Below are 25,360 nucleotides of genomic sequence, written 5' to 3'. Positions count from 1 at the left end.
GCCGAACCGGACTGCCTTTGTTCCAAACCACACGGACCTCGTGCCGTGTGCTGTTATCTGAGCCCGAAGCCAGAGAGGCCTCTCTGCGACGAAGTTCACATAAGTTTAACAGTTTGGAGTTTGTGATTCATGACATTTGAGAAATCAATTAGAAATGTTAATCTGTGATTCATAACTCTAGAATGTGTAATATCATTTAGTTTTCTTAAATATAAATGTGTGTTGCATTCAACTCTTTTGTTGATAATTTTAGAAATAAAATCTGTCAACGTCTGAAATTGACACAAGTTAATAGACACCAGATTATAGGTGGCCCTGCCTATCCTTAATCATTGAATAATAATCAGTTAAGGGAAATTGTGGTAACAAGTAATGATAGGATCTTTCTCTCCACCTAAACGTTAATGAGACTGATATATATATATAACGAGAAGTTACCTGACATAAATACTAACCTGCATAGTTATTGAATGTCTGACTAACATTACTAATGAGAGACTCACCTTCGTCTTACTAACCGGTATTGTAGTCAATGTGTTTATAACCTTTTTTGTTTAATGATTTGTGTGTTATCATATGCGATCCCATGGTCTTTGATTTGGTCACGGAAGTGATTTGTCTTTGATTTGTTGATCTAGAGTTGAATTTTAATTAGTTTTTCCCTTTTGTATAATTAGTGTAGTGCTACATTTAGTCTTTGTTTTTGAATAAATTTGACAATTTATATCTTTGGAATTGGTGTCTGCATCCAATTATTACAGAAAATGAGTTCTACAAGATTCCAGGATTCGTGATAAGGTGATACTATAAATTCACTTCTTTAATTGAATTTTATAAGTGTACCTTACGCTACACCTTTGACCACCACGTCTTCCTCCTCCCACTGCTTGACCTCTATTGTGACCTGGATCACCTGCCGGCTCCATGTTATCGCTGTGTTGTTGAGGTGGATAGCACGCATTTCACTCGATACTCGTACCACAATGTGAAATCAATCATCAATAACCAGTTGGCAGTATTGGAAAAGCAATTACAAGGGCCTGCATACATACAGTAATGTCAAATCTGATGTGGAAGAACAATTCCTTTATCCCTCTGTTCTCCACCAGGGTTGTGCTGATCGCCTCGATTGGCAAGTTTGCAGTGTGAGGAGTGGATCCATGTCGTCGTTCCTAGGCACTTCACAGCTGTGTGGGTGGTCAGGAGCACCTGGTAGGGCCCTGTCCACCTGGGCTGTTGGGAGGACTTTCTCTTGTGTGCTTTGATATACACAGTCATCTTGCTGGAAGGGGTGGTAAACCTGCTGGGATGGTTCAGTCTGGGCGGCTTTCATCTGTGAATGGACAGCTTCGAAAGCACGTGTTAGTCCCATACAAAAAGACAACATAGCATCATCCATCAAGTGGATGTCCATTTCCCTTACAGACAATGGAGGAGTGATGGAGAGTCTCATAAGTCATCCCATAATAATCTCACACGGAGAAAGACCTGTATTTCTCAATTTGCTGACGATTTCATTGTCATTAGGACTATAGGAAGGGGATCTGGACGTTTGAGTCCTGTTTGTTTGCATATATTAGACAGCTTATTCTTTAATATCCCATTTTGTTTCTCCACTGCTCCAGCTGACTGAGCCTGATGGGGCAGTGAAAATGTTGTTTACCTCGCAGGGCTTTGCATAGTTCCTGCACTATTGTCCCAGTGAAGTGAGTGTTCCTATCACTGGAAATTTCCCTGGAATGCGAAATCTACATATAACATCCCTTAACTGTATTTTTGCTACTTTTACTACTTCAGCCTTCCTACGGGATAGGCTTCAACCCATTTAGAACACCTATATATTATTACAAGTATATATTCATATCCACAACATTTAAGCTTTTGAACACAATCTATTTGCATATTGCAGGATTATGAGCTTGACAAATGTGGCAAGTTCTACAATATTGCTAAGCTGTTACTATAAAACCTGGGGCAAACCAATTTAAAAGACTGATGCACACATCCCCCCTTTGCCCGTGTGGCCAACACCATGCGCCACATGGGCAAACCAGGGAAAGAGTGCCTGTGAGGCAACCAATGCATTAGCAAATGTTTGAGCTCTCTTATGGAAGGTGCAGTGGCCAGTTGCAATTTCCTGGAGCTTTTACAGTGCATCTCAAATTAAATTTCATCCAGCCCCAGGTCATAAAAGTCAAACCCTAGTTACGACATACATAACACATACATTTTGTTGCTTCAAAGAGAATACAAAAGTCAGCAAAACATTCTTTTTTACAAATTCAGTTTGTAAACTGTATTGTACATATATTTGTTGCGTTTTGATTTATAAACATTATACATTGTACAAATCTTAAGTGAAGGGCAATGGACTGATTCTGACTTCATGGCTGTCATTCTATTCATTTGAATAATGTGACATCTCCACTAATAGTACATTATAAATTAAACTATCAATAGAAGAATATGTGCTACTGCGGACGTCATCTGAGCAGTTTCACAATATATTGTAGATTCCTATAATCTGGAAAACCTTTAATTATAGTATTTTAACTTATTTCTCCACTGAGTCAAGCATCACTTCAGCGTAGTGGACCTCAGCATTGGTCTGTTCAAGTTGCTGTGAGGCTGTCTTTAAAGCCGCGCCCTTGGCCTACTGTGTCTCAACAAGAACACCAGCATCTTCTCCATATGGGTCAGACATCGGTTCCTTCAGGACACGATTCATAATATGCATATCTGCCATGTGGAATAAATCAGTCTGAAGACACAATGTGTGGTTCACACAACATCAGAGATCGTCCTTATAAAAGGCATCTCTATCACATTAGTTGACATTCGCACAATCTATAAGGTTTCTAGTAAAGGGACAATTCAAAATAATAATAATCTTGATTCCAATTTATCTCATTTATCAAATTATTTCAGTACAGCACTCAGCTGTCGTCAGCAGCATCATATCTCCTGTGTTTATTGAATCAGCTTTACTTCCTAGTGTAGATACTCTTTTTGTGTGGAGTTGTCAAAGTTTCAAAACAATGTGCTTATCTTTGTCCTTTTATCTAACTTAAATACCTGAGACCATTACAATAACTATTACAGCAGCTCCTTCAACACCATAGTTAATAGTAGTTGGGTAAATGATGGCAGTTATTAATCTTTGTTTCTCAATTCATTTTTTACCAATAAACCATAATTTGAAATTATTTCCATACTCCTATTATTCCTATTTTCATTATTATTAGTTTTATGCGGTTGTCATCTAGTATGTGACGTATTCGTCTGTATCAACATCAATATTATTATCATTATTAATACAAGCAGTGTAAATTACCATTCATTACACTCTTGCTCTGTTTGTAATAAGTTATGAACCCTTACACGTACTTACAGTCTCTGCCTTGTCTCTGACTTCTCTCTCTCTCTCTCTCTCTCTCTCTCTCTCTCATCTCAGGCTGCTTGTCTGCTCAGGCGAACAGGGGGAGCAGAGGAGCACATACGGCCCTTGCCCCCTGCCCCCCTCTTCCTAATTGATAGGGTATTTCTGTTTGTGAAAGGACTATTTCCAAACAGTTTTATAACTTGCCATGACTATGTTTCATTAAATTAGTTATGTTACACCTTTAGTTATACCTGTAGTAACTTCATTATTTTCCCTCATATTCCAGTCAATCACCATCAGAGTCTCTCGTGGCAGTACATTTGTCTCACACAGAACAAACTCTCCTTTCTCAACCGCTTTCAATTTTGGATAACATCGCACTGCATCCCAACAGCTGTTCTTTCTCCTATTCCTAATTTCTTACAAGAAAATGCAAGTTATATTTGATCGATTTGTATTATTACTATTTATATACATTTCACTACATTATTGTAGTTAATGAATGTATTTAATCTTTGGAAAATAAGCCTTTTCATTGATCTCAATAATGATGTCCAGGTACTTCAGGAAAGCACATTTTCAAAAAATGTGTCCAGTCAATGATTTCCCCAACTAAGAACCTGCGTGGGCACTAAGACTGTCCTCCTGCGCGGCTCATGTCTTTATTGTGTCACTTCCTCCTATTGAAGTCCAATCTACACCAGTACAGGTTCAGAAGAACTGTTCCCGAATCCAGATTGAACTGATCAATAGTTAATTTCTTACCTACACATTGTATTTAGGGATCTATTACTAGGGATTTAAAAACTCTTCATTGTGGAACTCATAGCTTCCAAATGAGCACATCGTTAATTTCCTGGAGTATCTGGTTATCTATTTATCAATATGTAAGAAACCTTCACCGAATGTTTGTGGTTGCCTCGGATTCCTATTTCTAAATTTGGCTCTAATTCCATTTCTAACATGTTACTTTTAACTTCTGTATTCGTAAGACCTATTTAAATAACTTAATTTTGTATTATTATTTCTGTTTGCAATAGCATTCTGTGTACAGTTAAATGCTGACTTTCTTGTAGGTCTGTTATTACAACATATTTAACTGGCGTTTTTTAGCTATCATTCTGTAACTATTTGTGACTTATGACTCTCTTAGTCATATTCTGGACTATACAGTACATGAAAAAGTCAAAATATGGACATTTACCTTGCGCAAACTGAAAACGTACAAACATACAAAGAGACACATATTAATTTATATCCATAGTAAATTCAGATACCATGGTTTTGGTTGGCATGTCATATTGACCTGCAGTGTCTCAAACTACCCTTATTTATTACTTATCTAGTAATTTTCCTTCAGTATCTTGAGGACTGTCATTTATACTGAAAAACATATATATATATATATTTTTAATTTGTCTTCGGGGCATTCAGATTGAATTATGCCTGTTGTCTTTTCTTTCTTTTCTCTAACAAATGTTTTAAGATAGCTAGCTTTGGTTTCTCATTTCTTAATGCTTTGTATTCCTATTTTGCAAAACCGTTTTTAGGTGCTCAAGTCTATCTGAATCAAAAGTCCCATCTTCTGGAAACCTTAATTTTCTGTCACCTATTGTCCAGTCAAACGCACCGCTTCACTCCATAGTTATCATACATGTACCTTACATGTGTACCTTTAAGTGGCGGGTCGCCCATCTTACTAGAGCTGTTCCCACACAGTAACACGTTTTCCCATTTTCTATGTATCGTTTTGTACACAACAACCAAGGCGTGCAAGCCCGCAAAATAACAATAAACGACAGGGGAGAAAAAATAGCAAAAAACAAGAAAACACAAATAATACTAAATCCTATATAGGAATAACAACAAACATGCTTTTCAATGTTTGCATTTATAGAACTTGTATATAACTTAATGACTTTTCTTCATTTACCATAAACACTATAAACTTCTATAAACTATAAACACGTTATTTTATATTATCACCGGCGTATCAGATATTGAACAATTAATTAGCGCTCCTTTTTTTTTTTTTTTCTAATAGTAGGTCAAACCCACTTAAGCCTGCGGGAACCCAGACAGGAAAACACAGTCCTGTTCCTTCACAAACAAGAAGACACAGTCAAGTCTATGGTAACCCTAAGAAACCATGCTCCTCGGTTATTGGTGTCAATGGATCTCATTATCCTGAAACTTTCATGATCGAAACATGGAATACTGTTTGTCAGTTTCCATAAAACTATGCATTAAGAGTAATGCAACAGTCACTTATCATTTTGAGCAGCTGTATCAATTGATAGTTAGATCTTTGTAATGAAATGAATAGACAGTGATCTCAGATGTAATGTGTGAATTGCATTTTGAAATGGTAATACTTTGATGTTAAGTTGTGTCATTTTAGTTCAATGAACAAATGATCTGAGGTTGATGTGTATTGTATCCAAGCAATTGTAAAAAAGTGTTAGAGTTTTGAAAAATGTGCATTTTGATCATCGGGTGTGAGTTTAGTGTCTAGAGTTTTGAAAAATGACATCAAGGTTCTGAAATGAGTGCCAAAGTGATTGTAAAAAAGTGTAATATCAGGGGACAGTGGCTATTAGTGATCTGGCCTTCCGTGGCCTCTGTATTAATGTAACAGGTCACATTGTATGTGTACACTGATACTTGATAGTATAATATAGTACAAGTAAAAAACATACATAGGTATCATAGAAGTATTTTGCAGAAATGATTATGGATAGTTATCAAAATGGAGAGGAAATGCTAAATCCAGATTCAGAACAATTTGCTGTGGGGCTGTCAGAACCACTTGATGGTGACACACTTTTGTCTTCATTGCTGATCAATGTGGCTTTTGTTACAATTTTTTTCAGATTGTCCAAAAGGTCTGGAATCTCTGGAGAAAAAAACCTTAGTATTAAATGATAATCATTTCTAGTAATATATTTAATACAAAGTGAAAACAAAACCATCAATGCCTGCAATTATACTTGAGAGACTTGCTCTATGTTATTGGCAAACTGACCTTTTTGTGGGTCATTAACATTAGCTACGAAAAAAATAAAAGAGATAAAATACAAGAATTACCAGGTCTAATGTAATGCATATAGTCATTAATGTAGGATTATGAAGTTATGTTGAAAAACTTTATTTAATAATCAGTATTATTAAACTATTAGACAGTGCACATTAAGAGTCTGTATTGTGGTTCTAGATTACTTCAGTATGATCAACTATAATACATTACTCTGGAATCTAAATTACTGAAGAATAACATTTATCAAGGTAAGGAATTATTTGCTATAAATAAAAAACTTACCATCAACCATACGGTTTCGAAGACATTGGTTTTCAATTTTAAGTCTTGTGTTTTCCTTTTCGAGCTGCTTAACGTTTTGCTGTAGCTCAACTTCACTGGACTCTTTAAATGTCTGTAGAATATGACGGGATCTAATTCTTGAAGCTCCATCGGTTTTCTTTCTTATTTTGTGCTGTATTCAGAGAGAAAAAGAGTTTAAAATGAATATATATATATATATATATATATATATATATATATATATATATATATATATATGAAAATGATTTAAAAAACACAATCCTGCAATACATTTATTTAATATTTGCAGTAATTATCTCACCGGTAACTGTGGTTCATCAAGGTCACTATCATCTGAAATTTGAAGTTTTTTGTTTGGTTTAGGTACTGTCTTCATTTTAGGACAGGGCATTTTTGTTAGGTCATTAAGTTTTCTTCTTAGTTCGCCTTCTTTTCCTAAAATAAAAATAAAATAAATAAAACCCTGCATTATGTCCACAGATATTTGGGGATTATATTTATTTGTCATAAAAATACTGTGCTTTGACCATACAAATTAAGATGAACAGCCAACACTGAATCAAAACTGAAGTTAAATTATATCTGGTTTAATTTATTTTGTGATTTGGGGGATTTTATTGTAAAGCACAACACACAATAAATCGTTCTTACAAATGCCAGTCATGTATGACGAGTTTTTAGTGCCCTCACCACCACCTACCATGTTATAAGAGTATGTTAGAAGTACAACACATTAATAACTTAAACATTCATTTCAAATATACTGTGATTGTATACACTCACCTAAAGGATTATTAGGAACACCATACTAATACTGTGTTTGAGCCCCTTTCGCCTTCAGAACTGCCTTAATTCTACGTGGCATTGATTCAACAAGGTGCTGAAAGCATTCTTTAGAAATGTTGGCCCATATTGATAGGATAGCATCTTGCAGTTGATGGAGATTTGTGGGATGCACATCCAGGGCACGAAGCTCCCGTTCCACCACATCCCAAAGATGCTCTATTGGGTTGAGATCTGGTGACTGTGGGGGCCAGTTTAGTACAGTGAACTCATTGTCATGTTCAAGAAACCAATTTGAAATGATTCGACCTTTGTGACATGGTGCATTATCCTGCTGGAAGTAGCCATCAGAGGATGGGTACATGGTGGTCATAAAGAGATGGACATGGTCAGAAACAATGCTCAGGTAGGCCGTGGCATTTAAACGATGCCCAATTGGCACTAAGGGGCCTAAAGTGTGCCAAGAAAACATCCCCCACACCATTACACCACCACCACCAGCCTGCACAGTGGTAACAAGGCATGATGGATGCATGTTCTCATTCTGTTTACGCCAAATTCTGACTCTACCATCTGAATGTCTCAACAGAAATCGAGACTCATCAGACCAGGCAACATTTTTCCAGTCTTCAACTGTCCAATTTTGGTGAGCTTGTGCAAATTGTAGCCTCTTTTTCCTATTTGTAGTGGAGATGAGTGGTACCCGCTGGGGTCTTCTGCTGTTGTAGCCCATCCGCCTCAAGGTTGTACGTGTTGTGGCTTCACAAATGCTTTGCTGCATTCCTCGGTTGTAACGAGTGGTTATTTCAGTCAAAGTTGCTCTTCTATCAGCTTGAATCAGTCGGCCCATTCTCCTCTGACCTCTAGCATCAACAAGGCATTTTCGCCCACAGGACTGCCGCATACTGGATGTTTTTCCCTTTTCACACCATTCTTTGTAAACCCTAGAAATGGTTGTGCGTGAAAATCCCAGTAACTGAGCAGATTGTGAAATACTCAGACCGGCCCGTCTGGCACCAACAACCATGCCACGCTCAAAATTGCTTAAATCACCTTTCTTTCCCATTCAGACATTCAGTTTGGAGTTCAGGAGATTGTCTTGACCAGGACCACAGCCCTAAATGCATTGAAGCAACTGCCATGTGATTGGTTGGTTAGATAATTGCATTAATGAGAAATTGAACAGGTGTTCCTAATAATCCTTTAGGTGAGTGTATATCAAATAGCATGTAAAGACTTTAATGTTTTTTTTTTTTAAATAAACATTGTTACCAGTCATAATGATCTGCGCTTCATGGACAGGCCATCCACCTTTTGGAGGTTTGTTCGTGTCTCTCCACTCTGCTCTGAAGTTTCGAGTCGTCTCTTCGTCATCATCAGCAATGCTGAATAAATCAAAATTGCGAAAGCAAGCAGTGGGAATCACGCTGTAAGAGTCTTTGTCGACCCCGCTTTCCCACTTCACCAACGCGTGCATCACCGCCATACTACCTTCACCTTCTCGTCCGTTTTTTCTGCGCGTTTTTCCCCCGACAAGTCACGGCACAAAAAACAGTCCCGCTCTGCATTCTGGTACTTGGCGTTCTTAATAACACCAACAGGGTGTAATCGCATAGACCACTCGAGTATAAAGTACTACATATCCCATCTGTTACAGTTTTTTTTCTTCTTCTGAAACTGCAAGCGCACTACATAAAGTTTGGCAAATGAAGAAATTTGGATGATGAGTTTACAATCTTATAAACAGTATTTAAGTAAACCTAGATATGCAATTCCAAAAAGAACAGCATCGAGATGGAGAAACAGGATACAAAAATAATAATACAATGTTTATACTTTTTGTATTTTAATTACAGTATGTAATTATTGCCTTTTGATTTACATTTACAGAAAAAGAACGGCGGCAAACGTGGACTACCCAACAAGAAGCAACAAAGTTACTAAAATATCAGATTCTCAGGTAAGCTTCATGCAGCCATACATGTATAATTATAAAATCAATCCAAAAAATAGACCTTGTTTACCCTACAACTGATTTGAGTGTTAATTCTATTTAAGATATAAAAAAATATTTTGTTTTCTGAACTAATAATCTGTGAACATTCTATTATCTCTATAATTTTAATTAATACATTTATTTTATTATTGGTGGAACATTATATTTTTCAGCTCAGATGATTTCACGTACCATCAATTTTTCTGTTAATAAATGTGCAAAAACAAATCAGATGGATAGGCCCCTACATATGAACATTAAGTTAAAGGCCTAGAGTGAGTGTTCTTCACTTCCAGTCATGGCGGGCCACAATCCAGCTCTTTGTAACTCATCAACAACCAAAGACCTGGGAAAAGGGTTAAATGGCTTCAGTTAAGCCAATTAGGTAATTAAGAGCTCAACTGGAAAAAAAACAGCAGGCATAGGGGTACTTTAGGACCACAGTCACTGATATAACCTACAATGTTGTTGTAATGAAAATCAGCAGACAGTGGGCCTCCTCCAGGACTAAGGTTGAGAAGCACTGGTCTTGAAGACCACAATAACAATCGACCTCAAGGGCTAGGGATATTCGAGGTGATGCTAAACCAGTCCTGAATGTTTAAATATAATGTTATTTTCTTGTAGTGTGCCGTTGCTGTTAATGCAACCAGTTATATTGAGCCATCAAATACAGAAGCTGACGAAAGACATCAACATGTAAATTTAGTTGTAAATTTAAAGTGTGTGTGAAAAGTATTTTGTATATGGAGATTAACCCATAGTTTCACAGATAAATTGTGGACCAGTGATATTCAGGATCTTCAAAACAAGTCCTGAATGCTCAAACTTAACACTTCTTTTTTTAGAGTGTCGTTGCTGTCAATCCAGCCAGTGATGTGGAGCCATCAGATACAGAAGCTGATGAAAAACAACATGTAAATTTCCTAAATTAATATGGTGCATCAAAATACTTATTTAGCACTTTCAACTGTTTCTTTGTGATTCCTAAAATTACTTTACAGGCTGGGGCTGGGGGAAGACACTGCGCCCGCCTGGAGAAGCCTGTACAAGCCCCCCTCAATAAGAGAGCTGGCAATCTGCAGTGGAGGGTGTTACACACCATTATTGCTGTCAATTCTTTTATTACTGTTCTTAACCCTGCTGTGTCCGACGCCTGCCCATTCTGTGCTCAGAGAGAGACCGTGTTTCACTGTTTCAGCACTTGCTCTCGGTTGTCACCCATTTTTAGTCTTTTAACTCGTCTTTTTACTGATCTTAACCTGATTTTTAACACAAAGGTTTTTATTTTAGGGGCGCGATACACCAGAAGGACCAAACATGTGGACCAGCTGGTAAACTTCTTGCTGGGCCAGGCTAAAATGGCCGTCTATAAGACTAGGAAGAACAGAGTGTGTGGGGAGGGCAGTGAGGATGCAGTGAGAGTGTTTGCCATGCTGGTCAAGTGCAGAGTCAGACTAGAGTTTAACTATTACAGGCTGATGAATGATTTGGAGAGTTTTGAACAGGTCTGGTGTATTAATGATGCCCTTTGTGAATTGTATGACGGGGAGTTGGTTTTTATTATGTAATTCATTTATAGGGTTTAGTATTTGATGGTTGTTTTGTTGTGTGTATTGGGTTGCTTTCTTTAAAAGTGTACAGATCAGTGGCGGAGTTAATGCTTGTTGGGGGGAGACAAACAAAGGGGAACACTATTTTTTATTTATTTATTTATTTTCTTTTGTATGAATTATTGCGTGTTGCAAACAGGCAATGAAGTCTGATAAAAGTCAAAAAGTCTCTCTCTCTCTCACACACACACACACAGCCAGCAAGACACACAGAGCCAGCCAGCTCAGCGATGACATCACAAACATCTCTCTCAGGTGACTCCTATGACATCACAGAGCACGTACATTCCGTTGCTTGCCGTCTGTCAACCACTCAGTCACTGCCAGCCAGACTGGCTGGCTGACTGGATGGTGGGGCTGCTTGCTGCTGCTGCGTACCTTAGCAAGCTTATTTGCTTGACCGGCCTTCCTCCTCCGCCCACATGCCCACCTATGTCCGATCTGCTGTTCACCTGGATCACAGCTCCGCCCCAACAAGGCAGAGCCTCCCAAGAATGGTACAAACTCACCCACGATCCCCTCCACGGAAAGCTATAGCAAAAGGCAAAAGCATTATACGTAATGAAGAGGAACCCGAGTCCAAGACGCATCCGACCAGCCATACATATTTGTGTGTATTAAAGATCACATTTTATTACATTTAGATTTTCTGTACTTTATTACATCTTTTTGTGATTTTTAAATGTATTGTTTCTTTTCCTTATATATGTATGTATGTATGTATGTATGTATGTATGTGTGTGTGTGTCTGTGTGAAAGTGTATGTGTTTGTGTGTCTCTGTGTGAAAGTGAGTGTGTGTGTGTCTGTCTCTGTGTTTGTGTGTCTGTCTCTGTGTGAAAGTGAGTGTGTGTGCGTGTGTCTGTCTGTGAAAGTGTGTGTGTGTGTGTGTGGGTGTGACAGTGTGTATGAGTGTCTGTCTGTCATGTAACTCGCACATCTGTGAGGGCACCATTTTTGCAGAAAGAGATGTACACATTTTGGAGCAACATATGCTGCCATCCAGACATCGTCTTTTCCAGGGACGTCCCTGCATTTTTCAGCAGGATAACGCCAAACCACATTCTGCCCAGATTACAAGCGCATGGTTGCGTAGGCAGAGAGTGCGGGTGCTAGCATGGCCTGCCTGCAGTCCTGACCTGTCTCCGAATTGAGAATGTGTGGCGCACTATGAAGTGCAAATTAAGACAACGAAGGCCCTGTGCAGTTGCGCAGCTGAGGAAATGCATAATGGATGAATGGGGGGAAATCCCACTTGCTAAACTTAACCAAGTGGTGTCTTCAGTGCCCAAGTGCTTAATAAGTGTTATTAAAAGAAAAGGTGATGTTACATAGTGGTAAACAGTCGACTGTCCCAACTTTCTTGGTTTCTTTTCACTGCTAATGAGATGCTGTAGAGTGAGTTAGTTATATTGCTTTCAGGAGCTCTAATCGTATTGATGAGTTCATGCAGCATTTGTAATTGAATTTCAAAAAGAAATCCTTGCTGTCTGGCCTGTGTGTATGAGATGTACTCTGTCAATCTTTGGCTAACAACTGAAACATTGGTAGAACAGAAATGGCAACATAAAAAAGAAAAGTACATTTTAAAAGAGCACATTAAATAGGATGAATATACAGTTTTTTACAATCACTTTGTCACTAATTTCAGAACCTTGATGTCATTTTTCAAAACTCTAGACACAAAACTCAAAACGGTCATCACTTGTAACACAGGCTGTCCAATGTTCAAAACATTGCATTGTGCATTCATATCTTTAAAGAAACCTTGCACTTGCAGACTTGTTGGTTCAAATAATTCATTTATCATGAAATACCATAGTAACATTTATTTAGATCACCCACACAGAAGATACCGATAGTTTCACTGTGTAGTTGTTCGTACAATCATTAAATATTGTAGTACAAAATATGTGATACATGTTTCATTATGGTACTACACATAAATACATCACTGTAAAAGGACTAGTAGAGAGAATACTACAGACACAGTGGAATCATTGAACAAAATCTGAAATGTATTGATGCAATACAATCAAATCACACCATAGGTTTCTTTGAAGCCATGCAACAATAATTAGCTACAAAAAAGAACAAAACTACAGTAAAATGTCAACTGCAGTGTTCCTCACCTGGCTTAGTGTAAAACAAAGGATTGATTACTGTACTTCTGAATTTCCATCAGCCCTGTGTTCAGGTTCAGGTTCTCACAACCATTTTTCACAAGAGGCATCTTGAAACTGAACATACCTGAACATACTCAGTCATCAGCTGCTTCACTCTGTCTGCATTTCTTTCAAAAGGCACACTATACTCTGTGCTACACATTGGTATGCAGTATACAGTCATTTGACAATTGAGAGTAGCCTAATGTTTAGTGCATGCTGAAGACTTGCCGCTTCTCAGTACGGAAATTTCTGATGATTGAGGCCACAGTTGATCCTGAGTTGATTCTGAGGTTTGATTGAATCATTGTAGCTGCCTCAGTCATGGTCATGCCATGATTTACAACATGCTCTACAACTATTTCTCGGATTTCACTGGACACTATTTGCTGTTGCTGCCGCTGTCTGGTCCGTGGCCTTGTCCTCTACCACGTTCCCCCAACACCTCTCAAATGAGGCCCATGGCTGCCTCTCTGGTGAGGCCTAAGCCCTCCTCTATGACGAGGCCCACGACCACCTCTCAGAAGGGGTGCATGTCCCCTTCCATTCCTTTGACCACCACGTCTTCCTCCTCCCACTGCTTGACCTCTATTGTGACCTGGATGACTTGCCGGCTCCATGTTATCACTGTGTTGCTGGGGTGGATAGCACTCATTTCACTCGATACTCGTACCACAATGTGAAATCAATCATCAATAACCAGTTGGCAGTATTGGAAAAGCAATTACAAGGGCCTGCATACATACAGTAATGTCAAATCTGATGTGGAAGAACAATCATCTTCAACCAGGTTGGAGCGTTAGTTGCAATGCCTTTAATACACGCAGCGTGGAGAGGAACAGTGACTCAAGTAGATCCCAAAGTCGCTCTGCCTTCATTTTAACAGTCAGAGCTTTTATACACAAAAATCAAAGAGCTGGTTATAATCAGAAAGTCATTACTATGTTATCTTAAAAGTTAGCTAAGCAGAATTTATATCATTATAGGACAGAGTTCATAGATCAACACATGGATTAGGGAGCAGGCACTTCAATCATACTGTTTGACATTGTCTCCAAGATTCTCATCGTAAATAACAAACAGAAATCAAACTACCTTCTGGCCTGACCTTCTAGCTTGACCTTATCTTTCTTAAGTATACAAGAGAGAAAAACAGGTATTAGAGAAAAAATTTCTAACTTTCCTTCCACACTGCAAACATGGTGTGGAAAAGTGCTACATGATGATGAATGATGATGAAATATTACATCCATAGATAATGTAGTCCAACTGGTTCATGCTCCTCGTTTATTGATGTCAATGGATCTCATTATCCTGAAACTTTCATGATCGAAACATGGAATATTGTTTGTCAGTTTCCATAAAATTATGCATTAAGAGTAATGCAACAGTCACTTATCATTTTGAGCAGCTGTATCAATTGATAGTTAGATCTTTGTAATGAAATGAATAGACAGTGATCTCAGATGTAATGTGTGAATTGCATTTTGAAATGGTAATACTTTGATGTTAAGTTGTGTCATTTTAGTTCAATGAACAAATGATCTGAGGTTGATGTGTATTGTATCCAAGCAATTGTAAAAAAGTGTTAGAGTTTTGAAAAATGTGCATTTTGATCATCGGGTGTGAGTTTAGTGTCTAGAGTTTTGAAAAATGACATCAAGGTTCTGAAATGAGTGCCAAAGTGATTGTAAAAAAGTGTAATATCAGGGGACAGTGGCTATTAGTGATCTGGCCTTCCGTGGCCTCTGTATTAATGTAACAGGTCACATTGTATGTGTACACTGATACTTGATAGTATAATATAGTACAAGTAAAAAACATACATAGGTATCATAGAAGTATTTTGCAGAAATGATTATGGATAGTTATCAAAATGGAGAGGAAATGCTAAATCCAGTCTCCCCAGGCTGAGCTTCTATTGCTGCACCTGCTGGCCCCACTATATGGATAGAGCCACACCAAGTACAAGAGTCTCCCCATTGCTATTTATATCTCCCTATCCAGTCTTCTTTGTGTCAGGGTGGGGTGCCTATTCCCCTGCATGCTTTGAAACCTATAGCACCTGGGACGCACACTTGGGATCCGGTTCCTCTGCCCCTCACATACACATGAGGAATCCCAGGTGATCAACACGTCATACTGTCTCTTTCATCTCATGTGTAAACTATGGACAAATACATGACTAAACGTGTTTAGTTGCGTTTCCCAGAATGCTTTGCGCCACGATATGCAAATAACGGGGACTATGATTGGCTCCCTGACATTACCCACACTGCGACTGATGCTACCCATTTCACTACCCAACAAAGACCCATAATATGCGTGTGTCTGTCTGTCTGTCTGTCAAAGTATGTGTGTGTGTGTCTGTGTGTGTCTGTGTCTGTCTGTCTGTGTGTGAAAGTGTGTGTGTGTCTGTCTGTCTGTCTGTCATGTAACTTGCACATCTGTGAGGGCACCACTAATGCAGAAAGAGATGTACACATATTGTTTATTTTCCATATATATGTATGTATGTATGTATGCATGTCCAATTGCTTTGACAATACAAATGAATTGAATTGAGAGGGAGAGAGAGAGAGTAAGAGAGAGAGAGACAGACAGACAGACAGACAGACAGAGAGACACACACACACACACACACACACACACACAGAGAGCCAGCCAGCCAGCTCAGCGATGACATGACGAGCCTCTCTCAGCTTACTGCTATGACATCACAGAGCACGTACATTCCGTTTAACAAATCGTTAAACAAAAAAGGTTATAAACACATTGACTACAATACCGGTTAGTAAGACGAAGGTGAGTCTCTCGTTAGTATTATTAGTCAGACATTAAATAACTACGCAGGTTAGTATTTATGTCAGGTAACTTCTCGTTATATATATATCAGTCTCATTTACGTTTAGGTGCCGAGAAAGATCCTATTTGTTACCACAATTTCCCTTAACTGATTATTATTCAATGATTAAGGATAGGCAGGGCCACCAATAATCTAATGTCTATTAACTTGTGTCAATTTCAGACTAAACAGTTAAACAGGAATGAGAAGATATTTCTCGGCGTTGACAGATTTTATTTCTAAAATTATCAACAAAACAGTTGAATGCAACTCACATTTATATTTAAGAAAACTAAATGATATTACACATTCTAGAGTTATGAATCACAGATTAACATTTCTAATTGATTTCTCAAATGTCATGAATCACAAACTCCAAACTGTTAAACTTATGTGAACTTCGTCGCAGAGAGGCCTCTCTGGCTTCGGGCTCAGATAACAGCACACGGCACGAGGTCCGTGTGGTTTGGAACAAAGGCAGTCCGGTTCGGCTTTGTCCAAGAACTTCCACTCAGTCGATGCACCTGGAAGTTGGGGTTTCGCGAATGTAGAGTCTTTTCCAAACAGATTTTCCATTGGTTTGAAGGCTCCAAGGTTGTGCACAAAATCTTCTTTGTAAGCATGGTTCCACCGTAGTTACTTGAAGACGAAGTCTTTGAGGAAAGCAGGGCCCTGTTTGTTCCAAGGGTCAAGTTTCTTAAGACTCAAATAGCTATTTAAGTGACTGACACTTTTGTATTCAGTCGACTTAGTCAATTGTCCAGCTGTAAAACTCCACTGATCAGGTGGGTCTGTGAAGTTATTTATTTAATAAAGTCCTTTAAAATAATTCTTCGCTCAATCTCCTTCTCCCAGTTTAACTCTTCTGTTGCCGGCAAAGACTTGGTTGGTTTCTGATTCCGGTTCTGGCAACAGAGCTACAGGTTGAGCTGTGGCAGCGAGTTTCTGGTTCAGGTGAGAGAGAGAGAGAGAGAAAGACTGTCCGCTGTTCCTTATAGTCTGTCAGATCAGTAGGTGATTGGTCCCTGAGTTCTTGAGATTGGATTTCGGTTTCAGCCCCCAGTGTCCTATTGGAGGGAGGCTTTATTTATGACTGATGTCAATCCATGCCATCTTTTGGAAATGCCGGTTGGCCTGGGTTCGTAGCTCTATGTCGGGATTTCGGCTCTCATCCACTTCAAAGAGTTTTTATCACCTACAGGCCCCTTTTTCCAGACATCTCATAGCAGAATTCCAAACTATTTGGCCTCTTCTCGGTGCCATCCTCCCCAAAACTGTCACTTTGATGCAAACCAGTTCCAAGCTGATGAGCTAAGGAAAATGTGATAACTTTGGGGGGGGAGAGGTCTTCTTTAGATCAGTGCTTCAGCTCAGAGCCCAAATGCTCTTATCCAAATACACCCAACATAACGCTACATATGTATGTATGTATGTATATATGTGTAGAAGGAAAATTAGAAATTATTTTCTTACACCTGTTTTTCTCTCTTGTATACTTAAGAAAGATACGGTCAAGCTAGAAGGTCAGCCCAGAAGATAGTTTGATTTCTGTTTGTTATTTACGATGAGAACCTTGGAGACATTGTCAAACGGTATGACCTACGTGCCTGTTCCCTAAAACCATGTGTTGACCTATGAACTCTGTTCTATAATGATATATGTTCTGCTTAGTTAGCCTTTAAGATAACATTGTAATGACTTTCTAGCATGTATGGATGTATGTATGTATGTATATATATATATATATATATATATATATACACTCACCTAAAGGATTATTAGGAACACCATACTAATATTGTGTTTGACCCCCTTTTGCCTTCAGAACTGCCTTAATTCTACGTGGCATTGATTCAACAAGGTGCTGAAAGCATTCTTTAGAAATGTTGGCCCATATTGATAGGATAGCATCTTGCAGTTGATGGAGATTTGTGGGATGCACATCCAGGGCACGAAGCTCCCGTTCCACCACATCCCAAAGATGCTCTATTGGGTTGAGATCTGGTGACTGTGGGGGCCAGTTTAGTACAGTGAACTCATTGTCATGTTCAAGAAACCAATTTGAAATGATTGGACCTTTGTGACATGGTGCATTATCCTGCTGGAAGTAGCCGTCAGAGGATGGGTACATGGTGGTCATAAAGGGATGGACATGGTCAGAAACAATGCTCAGGTAGGCCGTGGCATTTAAACGATGCCCAATTGGCACTAAGGGGCCTAAAGTGTGCCAAGAAAACATCCCCCACACCATTACACCACCACCACCAGCCTGCACAGTGGTAACAAGGCATGATGGATCCATGTTCTCATTCTGTTTACGCCAAATTCTGACTCTACCATCTGAATGTCTCAACAGAAATCGAGACTCATCAGACCAGGCAACATTTTTCTAGTCTTCAACTGTCCGATTTTGGTGAGCTTGTGCAAATTGTAGCCTCTTTTTCCTATTTGTAGTGGAGATGAGTGGTACCCGGTGGGGTCTTCTGCTGTTGTAGCCCATCCGCCTCAAGGTTGTACGTGTTGTGGCTTCACAAATGCTTTGCTGCATACCTCGGTTGTAACGAGTGGTTATTTCAGTCAAAGTTGCTCTTCTATCAGCTTGAATCAGTCGGCCCATTCTCCTCTGACCTCGAGCATCAACAAGGCATTTTCGCCCACAGGACTGCCGCATACTGGATGTTTTTCCCTTTTCACACCATTCTTTGTAAACCCTAGAAATAGTTGTGCGTGAAAATCCCAGTAACTGAGCAGATTGTGAAATACTCAGACCGGCCCGTCTGGCACCAACAACCATGCCACGCTCAAAATTGCTTAAATCACCTTTCTTTCCCATTCAGACATTGAGTTTGGAGTTCAGGAGATTGTCTTGACCAGGACCACACCCCTAAATGCATTGAAGCAACTGCCATGTGATTGGTTGGTTAGATAATTGCATTAATGAGAAATTGAACAGGTGTTCCTAATAATCCTTTAGGTGAGTGTATATATGTATGTATGTATGTCCAATTGCTTTGACAATACAAATGAATTGAATTGAGAGGAAGAGAGAGAGAGAGAGAGAGAGAGAGAAAGAGAGAGAGAGAGACAGACAGACAGACAGACAGACAGACAGACAGCTCAGCGATGACATCACGAGCCTCTCTCAGCTGACTGCTATGACATCACAGAGCACGTACATTCCGTTGCTTGTCGTCTGTCAACCACTCAGTCACTGCTAGCCAGACTGTCCCTAAGACAAAGTGTACAATACTTCAATTATATCTCCTCCAGACAGAAAGAGAGTATTAAGAGCTACGATAAAGTTTCCCAGGAGAAGTAAAAAGCTTGCAGCACCTGGTATTTCCAGGAGGTCTCCCATCTAAATACTGACCAGGCCCTGCCCCGTTTAGCTTCCGAGATCTGACGAGATCGGGCGCATTCAGGACGGTGTGGCCACAAGCCGAGACGCCTGGCTGCATGATGTCTCTTAAAGGCTGGAGGGTATTGACGGAACTTCCAGCAAAAAAAAAAAGAAAAAAGAAAAATGGAGGGAAAAATATTTGTGCAGTAAAGGGTGTTGAAAGTAGCCGGGTACGTGTACAATTCTTCAATTAAATCTCCTCCCGACTGAAAGAGAGTATTAAGAGCTACGATGAAGTTACCCAGGAGACGTAAAAAGCTTGCAGCACCTGGTATTTCCAGGAGGTCAACAATCCAAGTACTGACCAGGCCCTGCCCCGTTTAGCTTCCGAGATCTGACGAGATTGGGGGCGTTTAGGACGGTGTGGCCGCAAGCCAAGAGGCGTGGCTGCATGATGTCTCTTAAAGGCTGGCGGGTATTGACGGAACTTCCAGCAAAAAAAAAAAAAAAAAGAAAAAAAGAAAAACGGAGGGAAAAAAATCAGTGCCGCAAAGGGTGTTGAAAGTAGCCAGGTACGTGTACAATTCTTCAATTAAATCTCCTCCAGACAGAAAGAGAGTATTAAAAGCTACGACGAAGTTCCCCAGGTGACGAAAAAAGCTTGCAGCGCCTGGAATTTCCAGAAGGTCTCACATTCAAGTACTGACCAGGTCTTGCCCCGTTTAGCTTCCGAGATCTGATGAGATCGGGCGCGTTCAGGACGGTGTGGCCGCAAACCTAAAGGCCTGGCTGCATGATGTCTCTAAAAGGCTGGCGGGTATTGACGGAACATCAAAGAAAAAAAAAAAAAAAAAAATAGAAAAATGGAGGGAAAAATATCAGTGCAGCAATGGGTGTTGAAAGTAGCCGGGTACATGTACAATACTTCAATTATATCTCCTCCAGACAGAAAGAGAGTATTAAGAGCTACGATGAAGTTACCCAGGAGACGTAAAAGCTTGCAGCACCAGGTATTTCCAGGAGGTCTCACATTCAAGTACTGACCAGGTCCTGCCCCGTTTAGCTTCCGAGATCTGACGAGATCGGGCGCGTTCAGGACGGTGTGGCCGCAAGCCGAGAGGCCTGGCTGCATGATGTCTCTTAATGGCTGGCGGGTATTGACGGAACTTCCAGCAAAAAAAAAAAAAAAAAAAAGAAATAGAAAAATGGAGGGAAAAATATCAGTGCAGTAATGGGTTTTGAAAGTAGCCGGGTACGTGTACAATTCTTCAATTATATCTCCTCCAGACAGAAAGAGAGTATTAAGAGCTACGATGAAGTTACCCAGGAGACGTAAAAAGCTTGCAGCACCTGGCATTTCCAGGAGGTCACCCATCCAAGTACTGACCAGGCCCTGCCCCGTTTAAATTCCAAGATCTGATGAGATCGGGGGCGTTCAGGACGGTGTGGCTGCAAGCCAAGAGGCCGGGCTGCATGATGTCTCTTAATGGTTGGCGGGTTTTGACGGAACATCCAGCAAAAAAAAAAAAGAGAAATGGAGGGAGAAATACCAGTGCAGCAAAGGGTGTTGAAAGTAGCCGGGTACGTGTACAATTCTTCAATTATATCTCCTGCAGACAGAAAGAGAGTATTAAGAGCTACGATGAAGTTACCCAGGAGACGTAAAAAGCTTGCAGCACCTGGTATTTCTAGGAGGTCTCCCATCCAAGTACTGACCAGGCCCTGCCCCGTCTAGCTTCCGAGATCTGACGAGATCGGGCGCATTCAGGATGGTGTGGCCGCAAGCCGAGAGACCTGGCTGCATGATGTCTCTTAAAGGCTGGCGGGTATTGACGGAACTTCCAGCAAATAAAAAAAAAAAAAGAAAAAAAGAAAAATGGAGGGAAAAAAATTAGTGCCGCAAAGGGTGTTGAAAGTAGCCAGGTACGTGTGCAATTCTTCAATTAAATCTCCTCCAGACAGAAAGAGAGTATTAAAAGCTACGACGAAGTTCCCCAGGTGACGAAAAAAGCTTGCAGCGCCTGGAATTTCCAGAAGGTCTCACATTCAAGTAATGACCAGGCCCTGCCCAGTTTAGCTTCCGAGAGCTGACGAGATGGGGCGCGTTCAGGACGGTGTGGCCGCAAGCCAAGACGCCTGGCTGCATGATGTCTCTTAAAGGTTGGCGGGTATTGACGGAACTTCCAGCAGAAAAAATAAATAATAATAAAAATAAAAAAATTGATGGAAAAATATCAGTGCAGCAAAGGGTGTTGACAGTAGCTGGGTACGTGTACAATACTTCAATTATATCTCCTCCAGACAGAAAGAGAGTATTAAGAGCTACGATAAAGTTACCCAGGAGACGTAAAAGCTTGCAGCACCAGGTATTTCCAGGAGGTCTCACATTCAAGTACTGACCAGGTCTTGCCCCGTTTAGCTTCCGAGATCTGATGAGATCGGGCGCGTTCAGGACGGTGTGGCCGCAAACCTAGAGGCCTGGCTGCATGATGTCTCTAAAAGGCTGGCGGGTATTGACGGAACATCCAAGAAAAAAAAATAAAAAAAAAATAGAAAAATGGAGGGAAAAATATCAGTGCAGCAATGGGTGTTGAAAGTAGCCGGGAACGTGTACAATACTTCAATTATATCTCCTCCAGACAGAAAGAGAGTATTAAGAGCTACGATGAACTTACCCAGCAGACGTAAGAAGCTTGCAGCACCTGGTATTTCCAGGAGGTCTCCCATCCAAGTACTGACCAGGTCCTGCCCCACTCAGTTTCCGAGATCTTACGAGATCGGACGCGTTCAGGACGGTGTGGCCGCAAGCCGAGATGCCTGGCTGCATGATGTCTCTTAAAGGCTGGCGGGTATTGACGGAACTGCCAGCAATAAAAAAAAATAGAAATGGAGGGAGAAATACCAGTGCAGCAAAGGGTGTTGAAAGTAGCCGGGTACATGTACAATACTTGAATTATATCTCCTCCAGACAGAAAGAGAGTATTAAGAGCTACGATGAAGTTACCCAGGAGACGTAAAAGCTTGCAGCACCAGGTATTTCCAGGAGGTCTCACATTCAAGTACTGACCAGGTCCTGCCCCGTTTAGCTTCCGAGATCTGACGAGATCGGGCGCGTTCAGGATGGTGTGGCCGCAAGCCGAGACGCCTGGCTGCATGATGTCTCTTAATGGCTGGCGGGTATTGACGGAACTTCCAGCAAAAAAAAAAAAAAAAAAAAAGAAAAAGAAAAATGGAGGGAAAAATATCAGTGCAGTAATGGGTTTTGAAAGTAGCCGGGTACGTGTACAATTCTTCAATTATATCTCCTCCAGACAGAAAGAGAGTATTAAGAGCTACGATGAAGTTACCCAGGAGACGTAAAAAGCTTGCAGCACCTGGCATTTCCAGGAGGTCACCCATCCAAGTACTGACCAGGCCCTGCCCCGTTTAAATTCCAAGATCTGATGAGATCGGGGGCGTTCAGGACGGTTTGGCTGCAAGCCGAGAGGCCTGGCTGCATGATGTCTCTTAAAGGTTGGCGGATATTGACGAACTTCCAGCAAAAAAAAAAAAAAAAAAAAAGAAAAAGAAAAATGGAGGGAAAAATATCAGTGCAGCAAAGGCTGTTGAAAGTAGCCGTGTACGTGTACAATACTTCAATTATATCTCCTCCAGACAGAAAGAGAGTACAAAGAGCTACGATGAAGTTACCCAGGAGACAAAAAAGCTTGCAGCACCAGGTATTTCCAGGAGGTCACCCATCCAAGTACTAACCAGGCCCTGCCCCTTTTACCTTCCGAGATCTGACGATATCGGGCGCGTTCAGGACGGTGTGGCCGAAAGCCAAGAGGCCCTGCTGCATGATGTCTCTTTAGGCTGGTGGGTATTGACGGAACTTCCAGCAAAAAAAAAAAAAAAAAAAAAGAAAAATGGAGGGAGAAATATCAGAGCAGCAAAGGCTGTTGAAAGTAGCCGGGTACGTGTACAATTCTTCAATAATATCTCCTCCAGACTGAAAGAGAGTATTAAGAGCTACGATGAAGTTAACCAGGAGACGTAAAAAGCTTGCAGCACCTGGTATTTCCAGGAGGTCACCCAACCAAGTACTGGCCAGACCCTGCCCCGTTTAGCTTCCGAGATATGATGAGATCAGGCGCGTTCAGGACGGTGTGGCCGCAAGCCAAGAGACCTGGCTGCATGATGTCTCTTAAAGGCTGGCAAGTATTGACGGAACTTCCAGCAAAAAAAAAAAAAAAAAAAAATAGAAAAAGGGAGGGAAAAATATCAGTGCAGCAAAGGGTGTTGAAAGTAGCCGGGTACATGTACAATTCTTCAATTATATCTCCTCCAGACAGATAGAGAGTATTAAGAGCTACGATAAAGTTACCCAGGAGACGTAAAAGCTTGCAGCACGAGGTATTTCAAGGAGGTCTCACATTCATGTACTGACCAGGTCCTGCCCCGTTTAGCTTCCGAGATCTGACGAGATCGGGCGCGTTCAGGATGGTGTGGCCGCAAGCCAAGATGCCTGGCTGCATGATGTCTCTTAAAGGCTGGCGGGTATTGACGGAACTGCCAGCAAAAAAAAAAAAGAAAAATAGAGGGAAATATACCAGTGCAGCAAAGGGTGTTGAAAGTAGCCGGGTACGTGTACAATTCTTCAATTATATCTCCTGGAGACAGAAAGAGAGTTTTAAGAGCTACGATGAAGTTACCCAGGAGACGTAAAAGCTTGCAGCACCTGGTATTTCCAGGAGGTCACACATCCAAGTACTGACCAGGCCCTGCCCCGTTTAGCTTCCGAAATCTGATATGATCGGGCGCGTTCAGGACGGTGTGACTACAAGCCAAGAGGCCTGGCTGCATGATGTCTCTTAAAGGCTGGCGGATATTGACGGAACTTCCAGCAAAAAAATAAAATAAAAAGAAAAATGGAGGGAAAAATATCAGTGCAGCAAAGGGTGTTGACAGTAGCTGGGTACGTGTACAATACTTCAATTATGTCTCCTCCAGACAGAAAGAGAGTATTAAGAGCTACGATGAAGTTACCCAGGAGACAAAAAAGCTTGCAGCACCAGGCATTTCCAGGAGGTCACCCATCCAAGTACTGACCAGGCCCTGCCCCTTTTACCTTCCGAGATCTTACGAGATCGGGCGCATTCAGGACGGTGTGGCCACAAGCCGAGAGGCCTGGCTGCATGATGTCTCTTAAAGGTTGGCGGATATTGACGAACTTCCAGCAAAAAAAAAAAAGAAAAATGGAGGGAAAAATATCAGTGCAGCAAAGGCTGTTGAAAGTAGCCGTGTACGTGTACAATTCTTCAATAATATCTCCTCCAGACTGAAAGAGAGTATTAAGAGCTACGATGAAGTTACCCAGGAGACGTAAAAAGCTTGCAGCACCTGGTATTTCCAGGAGGTCACCCAACCAAGTACTGGCCAGACCCTGCCCCGTTTAGCTTCCGAGATATGATGAGATCAGGCGCGTTCAGGACGGTGTGGCCGCAAGCCAAGAGACCAGGCTGCATGATGTCTCTTAAAGGATGGCGGGTAATGACGGAATTTCCAGCAAAAAAAAAAAAAAAAAAAAAAAGAAAAATGGATGGAAAAATATCAGTGCAGCAAAGGATGTTGACAGTAGCTGGGTACGTGTACAGTACTTCAATTATATCTCCTGGAGACAGAAAGAGAGTTTTAAGAGCTACGATGAAGTTACCCAGGAGACGTAAAAAGCTTGCAGCACCTGGTATTTCCAGGAGGTCACACATCCAAGTACTGACCAGGCCCTGCCCCGTTTAGCTTCCGAAATCTGATATGATCGGGCGCGTTCAGGACGGTGTGACTACAAGCCAGGAGGCCTGGCTGCATGATGTCTCTTAAAGGCTGGCGGATATTGACGGAACTTCCAGAAAAAAAATA

The 25,360-nt window shown here is 40.7% G+C and overlaps 3 non-coding genes and 16 pseudogenes across 3 annotated transcripts; all 19 read right to left on the bottom strand.

Annotated features, from left to right (window-relative positions):
* Window positions 1–11,580: 11,580 nt before the first annotated feature.
* On the bottom strand, window positions 11,581–11,695 carry LOC136730556 (U5 spliceosomal RNA). The gene has a single exon (XR_010809350.1). It is a non-coding gene; the product is annotated as a U5 spliceosomal RNA (small nuclear RNA).
* Window positions 11,696–19,443: 7,748 nt separating this feature from the next.
* LOC136730892 (5S ribosomal RNA) lies at window positions 19,444–19,562 on the bottom strand. The gene has a single exon (XR_010809464.1). It is a non-coding gene; the product is annotated as a 5S ribosomal RNA (ribosomal RNA).
* Window positions 19,563–19,778: 216 nt separating this feature from the next.
* LOC136730964 (uncharacterized) lies at window positions 19,779–19,897 on the bottom strand (annotated as a pseudogene).
* A 223-nt stretch (window positions 19,898–20,120) lies between these two features.
* LOC136730901 (uncharacterized) lies at window positions 20,121–20,239 on the bottom strand (annotated as a pseudogene).
* Window positions 20,240–20,457: 218 nt separating this feature from the next.
* Window positions 20,458–20,576, bottom strand: LOC136730720 (uncharacterized; annotated as a pseudogene).
* A 224-nt stretch (window positions 20,577–20,800) lies between these two features.
* Window positions 20,801–20,919, bottom strand: LOC136730659 (uncharacterized; annotated as a pseudogene).
* A 210-nt stretch (window positions 20,920–21,129) lies between these two features.
* Window positions 21,130–21,248, bottom strand: LOC136730609 (5S ribosomal RNA). Its single transcript, XR_010809402.1, has one exon. It is a non-coding gene; the product is annotated as a 5S ribosomal RNA (ribosomal RNA).
* Window positions 21,249–21,471: 223 nt separating this feature from the next.
* Window positions 21,472–21,590, bottom strand: LOC136730518 (uncharacterized; annotated as a pseudogene).
* A 223-nt stretch (window positions 21,591–21,813) lies between these two features.
* LOC136730868 (uncharacterized) lies at window positions 21,814–21,932 on the bottom strand (annotated as a pseudogene).
* A 220-nt stretch (window positions 21,933–22,152) lies between these two features.
* LOC136730959 (uncharacterized) lies at window positions 22,153–22,271 on the bottom strand (annotated as a pseudogene).
* A 209-nt stretch (window positions 22,272–22,480) lies between these two features.
* Window positions 22,481–22,599, bottom strand: LOC136730694 (uncharacterized; annotated as a pseudogene).
* A 225-nt stretch (window positions 22,600–22,824) lies between these two features.
* Window positions 22,825–22,943, bottom strand: LOC136730668 (uncharacterized; annotated as a pseudogene).
* A 223-nt stretch (window positions 22,944–23,166) lies between these two features.
* On the bottom strand, window positions 23,167–23,285 carry LOC136730925 (uncharacterized; annotated as a pseudogene).
* A 218-nt stretch (window positions 23,286–23,503) lies between these two features.
* LOC136730825 (uncharacterized) lies at window positions 23,504–23,622 on the bottom strand (annotated as a pseudogene).
* Window positions 23,623–23,842: 220 nt separating this feature from the next.
* Window positions 23,843–23,961, bottom strand: LOC136731053 (uncharacterized; annotated as a pseudogene).
* A 209-nt stretch (window positions 23,962–24,170) lies between these two features.
* On the bottom strand, window positions 24,171–24,289 carry LOC136730897 (uncharacterized; annotated as a pseudogene).
* Window positions 24,290–24,504: 215 nt separating this feature from the next.
* On the bottom strand, window positions 24,505–24,623 carry LOC136730742 (uncharacterized; annotated as a pseudogene).
* A 209-nt stretch (window positions 24,624–24,832) lies between these two features.
* LOC136730824 (uncharacterized) lies at window positions 24,833–24,951 on the bottom strand (annotated as a pseudogene).
* A 221-nt stretch (window positions 24,952–25,172) lies between these two features.
* On the bottom strand, window positions 25,173–25,291 carry LOC136730896 (uncharacterized; annotated as a pseudogene).
* Window positions 25,292–25,360: the final 69 nt, after the last annotated feature.

This window comes from Amia ocellicauda, unplaced genomic scaffold (assembly GCF_036373705.1).
Source record: "Amia ocellicauda isolate fAmiCal2 unplaced genomic scaffold, fAmiCal2.hap1 HAP1_SCAFFOLD_32, whole genome shotgun sequence".
NCBI classification, from domain to species: Eukaryota; Metazoa; Chordata; class Actinopteri; order Amiiformes; family Amiidae; genus Amia; species Amia ocellicauda.
The sequence above is the reverse complement of the archived record's forward strand: the minus strand, read 5'-3'. Positions and strand labels throughout refer to the sequence as shown.